General features: G+C 43.6%; 1 protein-coding gene across 19 annotated transcripts in view; it reads right to left on the bottom strand.

The window, feature by feature from the left end:
• ZMIZ1 (zinc finger MIZ-type containing 1) overlaps positions 1–18,045 on the bottom strand; it is a 477,780-nt gene that overhangs the window by 122,346 nt on the left and 337,389 nt on the right. For 2 of the 19 annotated variants that reach the window (XM_056799804.1, XM_056799821.1), the window contains exon 1: positions 9,672–9,744. The exons of 14 other annotated variants lie outside the window; for them this stretch is intronic. The gene's annotated coding sequence lies outside the window, so the exon portion shown is untranslated. Of the gene's footprint in view, positions 1–9,361; positions 9,550–9,671; positions 9,745–18,045 lie in introns of those variants that run through there. 3 more of the 19 variants (XM_056799807.1, XM_056799809.1, XM_056799823.1) reach the window with 2 other exon arrangements.

Genomic DNA, 18,045 nt, shown 5'->3' with positions numbered 1-18,045 from the left:
ATAGGTAAATTGTGGGGAGCAGATTATAAGCACTCTGGGAGTATGCCAAAGAAGATCTGAGAGAACTGGAATAGGAAAGGAAGGCTTCACTAGAGCAATGAGAATAAAGCTAAGCCCTGGGGAGAAGAGGGTAGAGTGCTTGGCTAGATAGAGAAGAGATGGTTCCATGAGACTCCTTCCCCAACCTTGACCCAGAACGTCCTCCTTCTTTGCTCTGCCTGAATCCTGTCTTCTTCAGGAAGGTTGCCCAAATCACCCTAGCCCCAAGTCATCTCTCCTTCCTCTACATAGCACTTTCTTTACTCCTCAATTAAGCAACTAGCAGAGGATGTCTGGCATTATCACCTATCTTTTCATATGTATATATTATATATATGAAGCAAGTCATCACTAGGTCAGATTGAGAGATGGAAGGGATCAAGCCTGACTCTCCTGTTTTGTAGATGAGGAAACTGAGACTCACAGAAAATATAAGTGACTTGCTTAGGATCATAGCTGGTAAGTATCCAAGGTGAGATTTGAACCCAGGTTGTCTTCCTGACTCTAGGGCCAAAGTCCAATGTACTATACCAGTGATGTCAATCAAACTCACAGAAACTGTACATAATGATTCCTGCTGGCTGTGTATTGCCTTAACACCCACATATTAACATTACCTATGTTATATTACATTTTTAATTTGTTAGATGTTTTCCAATTACATTTTAATCTGGTTCCCATAATTCCAGTATTTTTGACAAGCAAATCCCTTGAACAAATTCCACAGGGTCATGTAAAGACAGATATGCCTGTACAATAAATATATATGTGTGTCTATATATGTGGTATCTGTATATGTATAGTACCTGTATATAATATGAATTATACATCTACATGTTTAATTCCAATGACACTACAAACCTCTTGAGCAGGAGGGGAAATGGAGTAAGGAGCTAAATTTTGCTCCTCTCCCCTAGCATCTTTAAAAATTTCATTGACCTCATGGGTTCGAATCAAGAACACATGTGATACCCAGTGGAATCATGCATCGGCTATGGGGTGGGGGTGGGGGAAGAAAATGATCTTTGTCTCTAATGAATAATGCTTGGAAATGATCAAATAAAATATTATTTAAAAATTTAAAAAAATTTCATTGACCTCAAACTGATACCTTAAGACCAAACTATTTGGTCTAATCCATTAAAGTATCCATGAGTTGGATACTTAATGGGTTTAGAGAAGGGTTCTCTTCACCCTTTTATGGTAGACTGGAACCTAAGGAGGGACTGATGAAAGGATAGAAAGCTCAAGATTGTCTTTAAGGAAGAGCAGGCTGGCTTTCCGTGGGAATAAATACCACCAAAAAATAAGCAAAACAAACCAGACAAAAAACCCAGACAGGACAAGAGAGAGACTTTCCATTGAGTCAGAGGGAGGGCAATAGGGGATGGCCAAAAGGTAGAGAAGGTCCAAGGATTTCAGTCCCTGGTGAGGTAAGTAAAAATGGTCAGATTGGGTCACCATGCTTACTTCTTGTCCTAATTGCTATGGGTAGGAGCAATGACATCTCTTAAATGTTACTATTCTAACCCCCAAACCTTTAATGGCTCTCAGTTGCTCTCAGGGTTAGTCTAAAACTAGCCTGGTAATTCAATAGATTCTCCAAGTATGTCCTACTCCATTTATTCAACTTCAACTCCTTCCTGCTGCTTCCCAAACATAAAACCTCTGCTCTAATAAAGTCAGAGCTGCTTACTCAATGTCACCTGAAAATACCATGACTATTCTTATCCCTCTGAGGTTTCCCACCTCATCCCACCTGGAATGCCTTCCTCTTTGCTTATCCAAATCCTACTCATGTTTTAAACCCTTATTGGAACCCATACTAAGTATTGGTTGTAAGTTTGAAGAGTAGTAAGGGCTAGGAAATTGGGGTTAAGTGACTTGTCTAGGATCATATACCTAACAAGAGTCTGAGGCCACATTTGAACCCAGGACCCCCTGTTTCTAGACCTGGCTCTCAATTCACTGAGCCACTTAACTGCACCCTACCCCTCAAATCCTACTCATTTTAAGGTCTTATTCAAGTCTCATTTCCTCCAGGAAACCTGCCCTGACTAACCCATCCAGGGATGATGGTAAATGTTTATTAGCTCTCAAAAACTCATACAAACTTTTAAATTTAATCTGTCTTATTACTATGTCCTACATCACTTCCCTAAGTCCAGCCCACTAACAAGACGCAAATCTTGGTTTCTGAGGTGTAAATGCTCTGACTGGATATCAAATGATTGGCCAGAGAATCTGTATGAACTGACTCCAATACACCTCTGTAGCTAAAGAGATCATCTGGTTTATTTAATCATTTTGTTGATGACTGGAAGTGGAGGTCCACAGAGCTAAAGTCACTTATGAAGTCGATAATAGCAGAGCCAAGATCATATGATAACATTTTTGACCTCTAAAGGCCTCATGTTCTTTTTGGTATGACACTGTCCCTCAAAAGAAACTGAACTGGGAGCGGGTTGGGTTGAGTAATGGATGGAAAATAGACCCAACTCCTATAAAGGGCCAGCTGTCTTGGGGTTCAGGGCACCAGCTAGAGCAAGGTTCTGACTTCTTCATGTCGAAGGATCTCCAGCCAAAGAAGGAACTGTTGAGCAGAAGCAAAACAGCACCCCTGGCCTCCAATTTCCTGGGTTACTGCCAAGGAAGCACCACCCTCCATAGAGTAGGAGGGGTTGAGCAGTGTCTTGGCTCTACCCACATGCTCAGGAAGCGTCTGTCATCTTGGTCACAGCTGACAGTACTGATGAGTTGAGCTGGGAGTTGGGGTGAGTCACTGGGCTGGTTTTGTCAGTTAAGTTCAAGGACATCTATGTCAAACCAAAACAAGAAAGGACAATGGAGGCCAAGGGGACTAACTGTAACAGTGAGGATCCAGAATGCTTGCTGGCTTGTTCTGGCTGCTGTGTGGGAGGCAAACAGGAAACCTTGACCTTGAGTCCCATGAGCCAGTTAGCCTGACCTCCCACTTAACAGGCAAGGCTCTCTTGCCAGAAGCTTCTAAGAATCTGAAATCCTCCTGAGGTTCTTTTTATCTCTTTCTGAACCTCTGCCACTATCCTTTCAAAGCCAGGAAGTTCTTGATTAGGTCTAACCTCATCTGTCCTTCTTCCCCAGGACTTTGAAATACTGGGTCACTCTTCCAGATGAAGTGATGGGTTGTTCTTCTACATGTCCTAGGTTTATTTACCTAGTGGGAAGGTTTGTCTTCATATTCCTCTTCAAGAAGAAAAAGTGGAATGGAGAAAAGAATATACACAATAACTCCAACAACATAAAGCATCACTTTTGTACTTTTAACAGAAAAATCACCAACGGTTCTCCAGAAAAGATAAAGAAACATACTTTTGTCACAGCAAAGAGATTTGGAACCAGGAGGACGTAATACTGTATACATTCTCAGGCAAAGTTTCTATAATGGATATATTTCTTAAATTATTTTTCGTTGTCATGGGAGGAAGGAATCAAACTGAAGATGGAGGGGGCATGTGTGTGAATGACTATGTTGTAAGGACAAAAGGTATCAATATTCCTAGCTGTGTATAATGGTGCATATACACCCATAAACCCTTGCTGCTGGGGTGGCTGAGGCTGATGGATCACTTGGGTTGGGGAGTTCTGAGCTTCAGAGCCAGGGCACTTATTTGGGTATCTTTATTAAGTGAGGTGCCAATAATATTGGGATTGGGCTTGTGAGTAGCTTCTGAACTTCTAGCCTGGGCAAGATAGGGAGACTTAGTTTTGATTTTTAAAAAAAGTATTTATTCATTTTTGAAACCTTTTCTTTCTATCTTAGAATCAATATCTATTCGGTAATGGCTAGGCAATTGGGGTTAAGTGATTTGTTCAGATAGGAAGTATCTGATGATAGATTTGAACCCAGGTCCTCCCAACTCCAGGCCTGGTGCTCTATCCACTAAATGGCCTACTCAAAAAAAAAAAAAAAGCCCTTCTTGGAATGTCAGGTAATGGAGCTTTCAGAGACAGGACCTTTGTCCAACACTATCATTTTTCCTTACCATCTGACAATCTGTTCAAGTTCTTCTAGAGCCCAGAATCACAGAATTGCAAGGATTTCAGAGGCTGTCTAGCTCAGCCATACCTGAAAAAGGATCTTCTCTAGAATACAGAAGAGAGATAGGAAATTTATCTTTTGTAAGGAAGGTTCCATAAGGGACATTCCACTGTCCTCTTGTTTTCAAGATATAGTCTCTTATAGTAAGCTAAAATTCCTTTCTTTGCAATTATCACTCAGGGCTCCTTATACCTTTGGGGCCAGGCAGAACAAGTCTAATTCCTATTCCACACAATAACTTCTCAACTTCTTGACTATAGAAACCATATCTCCACTAAGTCTTCTCTGTAAACAGTCTTCCTTCAACCATCATCAAATGGAATGATCTCAAGGCCCTTCACCATTATGATTGTCCTCTTCTGTACTCATTCTAAATCCTTCATGTCTTTTCTAAAATGTGGCTCCCAGAACTAAGCAGAAGACTAGAAACACCATTTTACCAGAGCAGATTATGGTAGGACGGTCACCTCTGTAACTATGAATGATGCCATGCCTCCTCTTTTCATGTAGAGCTAAGATTATATGAAATTTCTGGCTTCAGTGTCACACCACTGACTCATACTGAGCTTAAAAAGTTCACCAAAATTGCCCATTTCCTTTAAGAAGAATTGTTGCTTAGTCACATTCATCCCCTACCTTATTCTTGAGAAGATAATCTTTTGTACCCAATTGTACTATTTGATGGGGATGCCACTTCTTTGGCTGACCAAATATATATAAATTCCATAAGGAGAGATGCTTCTCCTCATCTGACAAATTAAAGCTTAGAGTGACAACAATGACATGAATATATAATATTCTTTTGGTTTAGTAGGTGCCTTATGAAACAATGAACAAAAAGGATAAAGTTGTTTCCACCAAAATCTCATCAAAATCCTTCTTTTTCCTGTGTCTAAAGATGGAGGAATGGGAACAATGTTTAGTTTTAAACCCCAAAGTAAGAATGTTTCTCTCTTTCATGTAGCAATGTGTTATGGAAGAATGAGCAATGACACTCTCTACTTACTCCCAGCTTCACCACTGACTTCCTGTGTAAATTCCAGCAAGTCACTTAATCTCTTTCAGCCTCAGTTTTCTCAACCGTCAAAGGGGGTTAATGGTCTAATGGCCCAGTCTACCTCCCAGGGTTTTTTTGGGAACAGCCAATAGTCTTCACTGAGATAATGGATGGGAAAGAACTTTGTGAAGTCTAAGGCAGTAGTGGTGGCAATAAAGTTTTTAGTCACTATGTTCCTGCTACAGAAAAATGTAGATTTGGCACGGGGAGTGTGACTGCTGGACCTGGAATCAGGAAAGTGCCAACCTCAAATTCTGGCTTGGTGAATCTGGGCAAGCCACCCTCTCTAAGTCTCATTTATAAAATGGAGATGATAATGATATCCATTTTCTAGGTTTGCATGAGGAAACTATCCATAGACCTTAACACAAAACACACACATCATGAAAATCTTTCCAATGGCTCTGTTGTTGTAGGGAAGGGAGAATCTAAGCAAAAAAAACCAACCATCCCCTACCACAACATGGTTAAATATCACCTTGACACAGAGCAGGGGTTCAGAACCTGAGCTGTTATATTATATAAAAACATTTTTGACATTATTCAGAGAATACATCCCTGGGTTTTTCCCAGGCTGCTGGAGTAATCTATGACACAAAAAAGGTTAAGAACTCCTGACCTAGAGGGAAGCATGGTGACTGCTGCTCCATTTCCTCTCAGTTAAATGAGTTGGCCATTGAGGTTCTTTCTTAGCCTTGAAATCCTTGTAGTGTTTCCTTACTTTCCTTGGGCTTGGCTCCTTTAATATTCCCAGGTTACCATTAACCTCTTGAGCAGCCTATAACCCTTAGGGAAGATATCTCTCTACAGAGAAGCAACAGTAAATCCCCTTAGGACCAAAGTGTCATTGATTAAAGATAAACACCATGCTCATCCAGGAAGGCTTTTTCTCTCTAACTCAGCCAAAGCACTGAATCTTCCCATTCCAGGGACCCAACTTGGAGCCAGCTCCCTGGCTTCCATCCTCATGCCTGATCAATTGATGGTTTCATATTGATTTGTGCCTAGGATGTACTCAACTCTATTGAGAGACCTGACTCTGCTGAAGGGCCCGCAATGACTTCTACTTTGTATCATTCCCTTATTTCTCTCAATGCTAAGGGACAGAGCTCAATGAATTGTCTTCTCTTCTATGTCAGCTCCTGAGGTTCTTGAGAAGAGCAATATTTCCTACTTCTGCACTCTATGTGATGGAAAAAGCATGGGAAAACACTGACCTGCCAGTGCTAGAATTTCAGTTCTTCCAATTCCATCACTAATTAGTTAGCTGACCTTGCACAAGTTGTATAACCTTTCCAAGCTCCAGATTTTGCATTTGACAAACGGGAATACCAATGCATCCTCTATACTTCTTTGATATGGCTTTGGCAAAGATTGGATAGCACGTTAGACATGTGAAAATCTAAAAAATATTCCTGCTGTACAAAGGCAAGCTATTAGTATTTTGAAAGTCAAGGGATACAAATTCTTACCGTTTGGTTGGTTCTCACTAAGGAAGTTCAAAGTAAAAATAACCACGACTACAACTTCCATCTAGCCCAATCTAAACTGGTCACCCAGACCAACAGTATGAAAAGCGGAACAGAGCCCAACAAAGCAGCTGTAACAGACCTCACCACTCCCCGGATCTCAGGTCACTTTTCCTCTGACAAATGAGAGAGGAGACAAGATTTCTACAGGCAGTGAGGGAAAAGCTTCCACTTCTTGCCACCAGCACAAGATTTGAGATACTCTTGGCATAGGACCAAAGAATTCTAAAACTAGAGGGACCTTTGAGCATCTAATACAACCTTTCACAAAGTGATTACAACATAGATTCTCTTACATAGGACACCCCCAAAGAAGCACCTCCTGAGACCTTTATTATGTGTGTATTATAGACAGCAAGGAACAGAACACAATACAACACATGCCAATTTAGGTCAAATGCAAAAGTCTTCCCTTTTCCAGACTCTCAGGGCAGGTGTCAGTCATTCATCTTCATGTTTGTCCCCCATAAAACCATAGTCTCTAAGACTACACAGTTGGCTTTAACTTTCTGTTGGCAATGGTTGAGGAAAGATGTCTTCAGGACCAAGGATATCTGAGTCTTCTCCAACATGACCCCTCCCCAGAGAAAACAATTGTCCAGACAGAACCGCCAACTAATGTCCATTTGTTCTACCACCAACATTGAGACCCTACATTCAGACTCATCTGCTATTGCTTTGGGGGCCTTTGAGCCAGAATGGAAAGAAAAGAAATACTCATGACAGCGGTGATTGGAGTCCTCTCCAAATGTTTTTAAGAGGTCACTTTGGACAAGGGTGGATTTTGTTCCTAAGGTCAAGGACCATCCAGGAATAGGTCTACAACCCCAATTCCTGTCTTGTTCTCAGGCTAGCTATCTGCCAGGAGGCCACAAGCTTTTAAATCTGCCTGGGGTTGCTTTTTCCTCTCACCTGCATCCCACTTCAGTCTGGAATGGATGCCTTTGCTGGGTGTGGAACACAAATATCTAAGTTGCAGGTTTTGATTTCATTACAAGGAGCCTTTCTCCCAATCTCTCACACAACTGTCCCCTCTTTCACTGCTCATTTGCTCCAACCCTTTGAAATACTCCCTCAAGGCTTCTAAACAGACACTTCTAACCCTGGTTTTTAAGGACAACCTCCAGAGTGCCCAGAGACCCAACTAAAACTCATGCCAACTTCTGAGACTGGTCCAAAAGCCAAAATGACCCCTTTGCTAGGAACTTCCTTGGGAACACTTGTCAGAAGTCTGTTTGGGCTATGTGGAAAGGATTTGCTGAAGACAGTCTGACTGAAATGGTGACATCACCAGGTACTATTCCTCAGGGAGTATTCAGAAAACATTTTGACAGTACAGACAGCTTAAAGTTTAAAGATGTGCTGCAAATGTCTTGGGTATTGGTGTAAGTTAAAAGAAATGATCAAAGGTTAAGAAAAAAAAAATCTTATGACATGCCTGCTTAAGAGTCAGCCATCTACCTTTTTCCTGAGATAGGGGAGGTCCCAAGGAAAGAATAAAATTAGCCAGCTTTGTACAGCTTGTTGAGGGAGGCACAATACATTGTAACTGTATGCAAATATGTTCCACTTTTCTAACCAAGTCCGCCTTTTCAGTCTCTTGGGCTGTGCTCTCTCCATCTGACAACATGCAACACAGGGCTTGCTCTACCCACAATGCACCATCTCTACCTCTGTCTCTCTCTCTCTCACACACACTCACTGACACACACACACTCACACCAGCTCACTCACATACACACAGAGCTTCAATCAGGCTGGAGGACACATCCGCAGCACCCCAGAGTCTCCCCCACCTTGAGCCCTTGTCCTTCCCGCTCCCCTCTGGCCCTCCCCTCCCCCCTCCAACTTACCCACAAGTCACACTTCCATTCATACTAGTCCTCCTCTCCTCCCCTCTGGCTTCTGTTGCTGGGGAAAGGGCCACATATGGCTGGGAACAGTTCTAGGCAGAAATCAGCTAGTGCAGAACAAAGACTGAGAGCCTGCAAGGGAGGGCAGCCTTCTTGTCTCTGCACAAGGAAGCCAGAAGCTGTTCTCAAGCCCCTGCTCCCCTCTCCTGCTTTCTCCTCCTCAGAGGGCACCCTGCGCTCGCTCACTCATGCTCTCTCTCTCCTTTCTCTCTGCCTGTCCAGCTACTGCACAACACACATCAATTATTCATCGCTTGTCTCCGAGTTTCCAGGCAAAACCAATCACAGATGGAGGCTCTGCTAATGGGGCCGCTGCCGAGGTTGCCAGCAGCCTGTTTGTGCTCCGGCGACAATCCTCCAGAGACAATAAAGGGAATCGGGTTAAGCTGGAAAACTTCACACATCCCTGAGCAGCCCGAACAGGGGAAACAGAGAGAGAGAGAGAGAGAGAGAGAGAGAGAGAGAGAGAGAGAGAGAGAGAGAGAGAGAGAGAGAGTAAGTAAAGGGAGAGAGAATGGGGGGGGGGTGTAGAGAGATGCCAGGCTTGATGGGCACCACGTCTAGGGCTCCCCAGCGTGTGGGCCGGGTTAAATGCCCCTGGTGGGATGAACATGAATGAGGCCGGGCACAGGGTGGTTCTTAAGAGGGGAAAACAATCAGACAACGGGTTGGGGTTTTTGTGTGTTTGGGGCGGGGGGAAGAAGAACACCCTTCTCACTACATAAATAAAGGAAAATCTCACCTCGGCCCGTGTGCCGGAGATATGGGGTGCTTCTCTGTCTCTCTAGTGATCCATTGCTTTCTCTCTCCCACCATGCGAGCGGCGCACACACCCACCCTCACACACTCTCACGCCACACACACGTTTTCAGACAGACACAACCACTTTGCTGAGAGAGAGAGAGAGAGAGAGAGAGAGAGAGAGAGAGAGAGAGAGAACGAGAATGAGAGAGAGAGAAAGAGAGAATGAGAGAATAAGAGAGAGAAGAGAGAGAGAGAGAGAGAGAGAGAGAGAGAGAGAGAGAGAGAATGAAAATTTGGAGGTAGCTCACATTTCAAACTTGCAGGGAGGGCTGGGGCACGTTGCAGGACAAAGCAGTTCCTGCCTGCAGCCTTCTCTCGAGGTGGCTAAAATTGAGGCCGCCCCCGCCCCCCCCCATGCCCCACCCCATCCATTAATTGGAGGCGACACTTGTTCGAGTGTGTCTAACAAATCATCTTGCAAGCCCAGGGGGCTGGAAAGTCTTGGGATTAGGGAAACCGAGGAGCATGGAGTGACTAAAGAGAATCAAACCCCAATGGCTAGCTAAGCTGTGGGGAAGGAAAGGCTGCTTGTTTTGATGCCGGAAGGCCAGGCTTAGGCAGGAGAGGGACACTACAAACGTATCCTGAGGCCGAATTCTGAATGGCGCTGGGTGCAGAGTCCCAGCTAGATGGAGAGGGGAGGATAAGGGAGACCAGACCTCAGCATCCCTCCCCACCTGCCCAGGGTAAGGAGGCCTGCCAGTTGTCTGATCGGCGGAGGATGCTGAGGGTTAAGTCAGGGGAAGGAGGTGGGCGCCCTTCTCAGTGGGGGCGAAGGGGACAAGGACGTGGGGGGTGGGGGGGGCGGTACCAGGAAAAGGTTGCTGGAATGGAGTTGCCAAATCGAAGGTGACACGGTCTTTCCCTTCCCTTTCCATACCGCCCCTCTTCCCCCAACCTCCTGTGCTCTAGTCTCTGAAGCCCTGGGCAGGATGAGTGAGTGCGTGCGCACACACGCACGCACACACGCGTACACACACACACACACATGAACACACGTGACCCTCTTGTAGTTCCTAGGGAAAACTGGAGGGCTGCTGAAAGCTGAAGCACGAGGACGGGCGGGTGGTTGCCTGGCCCAGCCCACCCCCTCCAGGAACAGCCCCTGCCTTCCGGACACAGCATCCTGTGATCGGCTCGGCTACTCTCTAACCCTGACTAGTTTGACTCCAAGATCCTGGCCTCCCGCCTCAGGGCAGGGCAGCCCTTCCTCGCACAGCAGGGCACAGTGCCCAGCCAGTAGCATCTCCCCTCCTGCACCTAGGCACACTGTGCAGCCACATTCACCCAGAACCCTGGGAACCGACCTAGATATCACACGCACTCTCTCTCTCTCTCTCTCTCTCTCTCTCTCTCTCTCTCTCTCTCTCTCTCTCTCTCTCTCTCAGTCCCCACCTCCCTTCCCCACATACACACTCAGTTCCACACACACAGCACAACACTTTGTCTCCTAGGTCCCTTCCAGCTCTGCTTGCCTCTGATTCCTCATCTGGAAAAAGGGGATAAGATTAGACTCTAACTCCCAGAGTAGTTTTGAGGATCAAATGAGATAACTGTAAAATAGTAAGCACTATATAACTGTTGGCTATTATTATTGAATCTCTTTGGGCCTCAATTTCCTTTTTTGTAAAAATAAGGGGCTTGGGCTAGGTTGCTTCACTAGTATCTTGCACATGCATGTGGTCTTATGACCCTATTACTATCAATCAGTGGAAATGGTTTAAACCCTGGCAGAAACAAAATATAATTAGGAAGGGAAGTCTGTTTGTACTTGGGCCAAGAAGAAATGAAGGATAGTAGGGAGGGGAGCTAGGACCTAGGTTCAAATTTTGCCTCTGAAGCTTACTACCTACCTCTATGACCTCAGAAACAAGTGTCATTAACCTCCTAAGTCCTTAGTCTCCTTATCTGGAAAATGGGGCTAGATGGCCTCTAGGTCCCTTTCAGCTCTGAATTTGTTGATATAGTCCAAGCCTTTCATTTTAGAGATGCAGAAACTTAAGGTCTTGGGGAGGGGGAGGGGTGATTTGTCCAAGCATCCTAGAACTAGAAACAGAAAAGAATGGAACTTCAAGGTTTCCCAATGGAACTCCCTCATTTTGCAAACAGCTCTCTCAGGGATAGCTTTAGGACCTAGGACATTCATCTCCTGGTTCATTACAGGGCTTATCCCTCTACAACATGGCTTCTATTTTGGCTATCTGCTTTTAGTGATTACCTGCCCTCTTTAGTCATTTCACTTCTCTCTTTCTCCCAAGCCCCTACTAGAGAACTGATTAAATGTCATTTTTCCCCCCATCAAATCTCTACCTCTACTCCATAATTCCAAAATCCCTGCTAGGATCTGTTCATTTTTCAGCATCAGTCTATTTCTTAAAGTCACCAGCCTGCCTGTTTGCCTTCAGAGTAGAAATATGTTAGACAAATCACTTATCTAGAAATTATGTACTTATTCCTTGTTTGACACAAATCTTCAACAGGACTCTAATCCCACCCCATTGCTACTTGAAATATCACTTTCTATGATGACATTTTGAAACAGAGTTGTCATAGGCTTTTCTACTGGTACTCCAGTTAAATGGATTAATTCATACTTCTGAATTTCCTGAACTTTAGGCAACAATAGTGTCACGTAGTAGAAATTCATCTCTATTTCTCTCCTGATCTCACGTTACCTATTCTCAGGCAAAAGACCACAGCAAAAACATTTTCTGGGTCTTTAGGCATGCAGTCAAAGAATATCTCTTCTTGCTTTTATCATAATCAAATTCCATCCATTATTTCAAGGTCTAGCCAAAGTATCTCAGCCAAAAAAACCTTCCCTGACTATTATAGCTATATTATATCAACATCTTTAGCTCTTAGGTGGTCTCTTATATTTTCTAATGATTTTACTCATTCAAACAATATTCTCTGTGTACCTATTATATTTGAAACATTATAGAAATTACCAGAATAAGTAATAGTTTATTTCAGACCCCCCACCCTCAGTCTTTTTAAATCAGCCTTCTTTGAGATGAGACACATTTGTCTTATCTCATGATAACAAAATGGGTCTAGCTTGCTAATTTCAGCAAAACTTTCATGTTTCAGAAATGAAACCACAAAAGCGCCTGGTGAATACTCAAAAATTAAATATAATTCCAGTATATTTTGTCATATTATTCATTCCTTAAAAGTAGATGAATGGGGGAGAGTTAGGTGGCTCAGTGAATAGAGCACCAGGACTGAAGTCAAGATGATGTGGGTTCAAATGTGGCCTTAGACACTTCCTAGCTGTGTGACTGTGGGCAAGTTGCTTAACCATAAATGCCTCACCCTTGCCCTTCTGTCTTAAAGTTGTTACTAAGACAGTAAGTAAAGGTTTAAAATAAGTAAAGGATATAAACAACATGGCTAATGTGTTGATTTGTTCTGATTAATAGTACTTTATTTGTTATAAGGAAGGGTTCTTTGAAGGAGGTGGATATATTGGCAAGTGATGGTGATGTTTTAAAAAATAAGAACAACAGCATAATATATAAAAAAATCAATTGTTCATTTAGCTACCCCTATAGAAGATATTCTTGTGAGAGAATGATTTGTCTTATTCTGCAGATGGTTAAATCTAGGATGAGAATTGGATACTTGATAACTTCTAGCAACTAATCAGGGCAGGTTCCTTCATCTCTCTTCTACTGCTTAGGGTTTGTTACACATTTTGGGAAGGTGGCAGTTATTAGTATTATTCACCCAGGACCAAATGAATGAAGAAGGAGAATCCCATCAACTTGAAGAACACCAAATAAGAACATTCAAAATTCCAGCCCAGATCAACCTGATAGATCATGAATGAACCAGGATTTTGCTTCTGACTGGGGCATCTTGGGTCATGTTATTATAAGAGGAAGTCAAGGCTTTCCTTGATGTCTATCTCAAAAGATTAAGGACAGTGTTCAGTCATTCATTTAACAAGTATTTGCTGAGTTTGTGCTCAGGACTACAATAAAACCTTGCTTGAATGTTACTGAATCTGTCATAGTTCCTATGGAATGACACACTGGCTAGTATCAGAGCCGGAGGGGTTATAAGATCACAGCAATTTTGGATGTTGGATTTAAAACTGGAAGGGTCCTTAGAGAGCTGGCATTCCAGTCACTTAAGTTTACAGATGAGAAATGAGTTTCGAGACAGTTAACTTAGTTGTCTAAAGACTCCCAAGTAAGTAAATTGCAAAGCCAATGCAGGTTCTTTGACTTCAAACCCAGGGTTCTTTTCACTACTTCCTTTGCCTTCTAGTCCACATCTATGCAGGATTAGCCTGAAAAAACAGCCAATGTTAAGAGAGAAAAAAACTCATGAGGATAAAGTGGACTTTTCAAGTGTTTAAAAATCATCCATTTACAAATAAGATGAGGAAAAGTTGAAGCTAGGCCTTTGAGATGATAAATTACAAATCATTCTTACTCTTTTTAGAGGCAAGACCTGTCTTAGTTGCATGTTCATTTATTTCCTATTGCTGTATGTATCTGGAAGCAATAGAACTGCGGTTCTTCTAAAATATTGTGTGATTCAGGTTATTTCATTAATTCTGACAGTGTTCCCTCTTCTGCTCCCCAAGATGGTCTAAATTAACTGAGCTGACCACATGTACAAAACACTAAAATAGATGCCCCCAAAAGGTGGAAGAGGCAAGAATTGAGAATAGGTGGAATCAAAAGGAAAACCAAACCTGGACACTACACCCCCACCTTGGTGACTGAAGAAAGCAAGCAAGAAACAATCTTGCTGGAAGCCAATTCGATTTAAGGAATATTTAATTAAGCACCCATGGGCTGGCATGTCAGAGCACTTTGCTAAACTACCCAGATATGAGTGGGAGGTGGGGGGGGGGAGAGGGAGAAGACACTCAGATTCTAGGGGAAATGATTAGGAGGGTGAAAGAAAAAAAAAAGAAAGAAAATCAGCCGGCAGAGAACTATCTTCGGGATGGATGCCTGCCAAGGGCTGGAAGTACCCAGAATGCAAGGATCAATAGTCTCAGATTTGTCAGATTTGTTCTCGTTCTCCCTCTTTCTCCCTCCTTCTCTTCCTCCCTCCCTCCCTCTCTGTCTCTGTCTCTCTCATACCCTCTTCCCCTCCCTCCCCTTCCCCCCTCCCCTTGCTGAGGGCCTGAACTAGAAGCTGCCAATAAATCACGGAGCTGCATCCCAGTTAGACTGTAAGCAGCGCACTGGCATTCAGAGAGGCTCCTTTCACTGAGCTCCGGGAACCTTTCAAGCGGAACCCACCTTGGCTGGATCAAACCAACTCCATCCGGGAGGGGTGGGGGAGGTCTGCAGGCTGAAGGAGTGAGACAGGAAAATCTCCTTCCCGGGTGGTTCCAGCCGGCCAGCAAGCTCTCCCCGCTACTGACTATGCTCACTCGCTGGAGAGCTGGGCTGATTCAAGCCCTGGCCTTATCCTCCCCGCCTCGCTTCCGGCCAGACCTCTCCACTAGCAAAGAAGGGGAGTTGGGGGGGGGGGGGGAAGCCGCGGCGGCGGTGGGACTTTGTGTGCCTGGGGATGGGGGTGGGGAGGGGAACCAGGCGGCATCTTCTCTCTCCATCAGCTCCTCTTTCTCTCACGATGGGTGGGGTTGCTGTGCCAGCTCCGGCATTTTTGTAAAAGCCCTACTCCAATCACTTTGGCTTTGGGGCACCAAGGGGTCAGAAGGGGATCCTCCCCAGTCCACACTGCCCCAGCCCTTAGTCGTCTCACTCCAAAGTGTTGTTTTCAGTCCATGAATGGACACCTCGAGCCATCTGGACCCTTCTAAAAGGAGGCGATGCAAACACAAGATTCCTAGGAGTTGTTCTAAACCGAATAAAGGGCCAGGGAATCCATGAGATGGTTCTTCCCTCCCATCCATTGAGAACCTCCCCTTAAAAGGCAGAAGAAGGCAGTAGGGCTAGCTTCTACTTGGCAGGAATTTATTTATTTGGCTGATCCGAGCTAGGTAGGAGTAAAGAGTCCTAAAGATCCTGGAAGACCCTGGAGAGCTCTCCAGCTTTGGGACAGGGACAGGAGTAGACAGACTTATTGGGGGAATGTCACTTAGTCCCTAGAAGATGACACTAATGAACCCCTGCCAAGGGTGGAGAGGGTGCAAGAATGCTGGATTTGGGTATAGAAGGCTGGGTTCAAATCCCAGCTCTCTTCATTACAATCTCTGTGATGTTGGACAGATTGGTTAACCTCTTCATTTTCCTCATCTGTAAAATGGGAGGGTTAGATTACATAAAAAGGGAGGGTCCAATTCTAAATCTGTAAATCTATTCTGCAAAATGGGGTGAATATCCACATTACCTCACCCACAGGGGTGTGATAAAATTATCTAATGTTTAAAAAATGGCAATTATTATTGTTTCTCCAATAACAGAGATGGGTTGCCCTGAGCCACAGAATTCATTTTTAATTCAACAAATATTTTCAAACCCTTCCATTTCTACTTCTTGCTCCTCCACCAAGGTTCTACATTTTCTAGGTTATTAAGGATCAAGTCAAGATTGAGGTTGGACATCTAATGCTTAGTAAAGCTGACAACAAGAAGCAAAGCAGCAATTAGTATTGGTTACCTTCAGGAATGATCTCTATACCTGTTCAGCTGTGAAGGAGGCAGGGCTCCAGGATGTCTGCCTAAGCTATCAGTGCTCCCTCTCTCCCTCCCTCTCTCCCTCCTTCTCCCCCCTCCCCTCTCTCTCAACAACTGCACCAGCTCCCCTTGAGCTGTCAGAGATATTTTCAAGGCCAAATGGACACTATTCTGTATACTGGGAAGCTAGCCCACCAGAGGGGAGTACATCCTGTTGAGGAGGAGATAGAAGATTGGTATTAAATTAAAATATTTCCACTCTTCTCTTTCACTCTAACCAACTTCAGAATACCCAAGGTCCAACCTTGACATGATTGCTCTCTCTTTTAAGAACCCAAAGACATCAAGTATTGTGTGAGGAATACCAGATTGGGATCCATGAAACCTGGGTTCTACTCAGTTCTGCCATTCTACCCTTGGAAAGGTCACTTAACCTCTCTGAGGGTCAGTTTGCTAATCTGCAAAATAGGGGATTAAACTAAATGGCCTCCAAGTTTCCTCCTAGCTCTAAATCTATGATGGCCTGGCTTTTTAGAGTCTTAGTTTTTCCATCTGCTAAGATAAAGGTTAGCTAGCTGACCTCTGAGGTCATTTCCAACTCCACCACTCTATAACTTTCTATGACAATGAAATCCTATGGAAATCAGATCCTTCAGACTAGACATATGGAGGTGGCAGGCTTTTCAACAGATAGAAGCAGGCAGCTACTGGGAAATTACATTTCAAAATCAAGGGAGAGAATGTCAAGTCAACACATGTCCATTTGGAATTATCCCATCAAGACCTCCTCCCCAGGGAAGTAATAAAGTACCAAATACCCTTTGACTACTGAGCCACAAAACCCAATCTGTCTTTTTTATTCTATCACTTCAAAAGAAACTTGAGAAATCAATAGGAAGAAATTCATTAGGCACTCTATTGCCCTTCCCAATCCTCTTCCCTACCCCTTAAACAAAATCTAAACCAAAGATTGCTTCCTTTCTGAACTTTCCAAGTCTGAGATGTTCCTGCCCAATATATAATTCATAATGAACATGGAAACAAGGACCTCCAGCCAGGCACGGCAATGGGATCTGGAAGTCATCAATAATGTTGTCTATTGGCTTAGACAGCTTTTACTCTGGATCTTACCACTATTTTCAGTTCTGGATCCAATCCTGTGACAAAGGGAATGGGAATTTGAGCTAGTGGCTGAGAGGGGAGGGTGAAGATGTAAGTTGGTCAGGATTAGGAGACCAAATACCATTCTAATATTTATATTATGTGTCTGTCTGTCTGTCTATCTGTCTGCCTGCCTGCCTGCCTGCCTGTCTGTCTGTCTGCCTGCCTGCCTGCCTATCTATCCATCCATCCATCCATCTATCTAATAGGATTGATGGTTTTATTGATGTAGGAAACTTAAAAAAAAATCTTTACTTCCTGTTCTAGTAACAATTCTAGAATAGAAGAGCAAGGGTTAGGGGAATGGGTTTAAGTGACTTGCCCAAGGTTACACAACTAGGAAGTGCATGAGGCCACATTTGAACCCAGGTCCTCCAAATTCCAGGAAAACTTCTCAGGAAAACATTTCCTCTACCCTCTACCTGTGCAGTTAATGTTTTTATAGTTTTAGAGGGACTTTGAGAAATAAAGTAACATGTGCCAGAGGCAAGAGTTCGTTCTAGGTTTTCAGCGCCTGAAGTCTAGCTCTCTTATCCTTTTTGAGCATCTTCTAATATGCCAGTGTATTCAGCTCCACAAGCATTTATTAAGCACTGATTATGTGCCAGGGCCCTTGCTAAGTGATGAGGATAAAAAGTTGGAATATGAAATGGTCTCTACCCTCAACAAGCTTACATTTTTAGATATGGATAAGTATATACAAAAGAAACAGAGCAGCCCTTCTGTCTTAGAGCTGTTACTAAGACAGAAAATTATATATATATACACACACATACATACATATGGAGGGAGAGGGAGGGAAGGAAAGAGAGGGAGGGAGAGGGGGAAAAAGAAAGAGAAAGAGAAAG

Source organism: Monodelphis domestica, chromosome 1 (genome assembly GCF_027887165.1).
Source record: "Monodelphis domestica isolate mMonDom1 chromosome 1, mMonDom1.pri, whole genome shotgun sequence".
Taxonomy (NCBI): domain Eukaryota; kingdom Metazoa; phylum Chordata; class Mammalia; order Didelphimorphia; family Didelphidae; genus Monodelphis; species Monodelphis domestica.
Note: the sequence above shows the minus strand (reverse complement) of the source record. Positions and strands in the feature narration are given on the sequence as shown.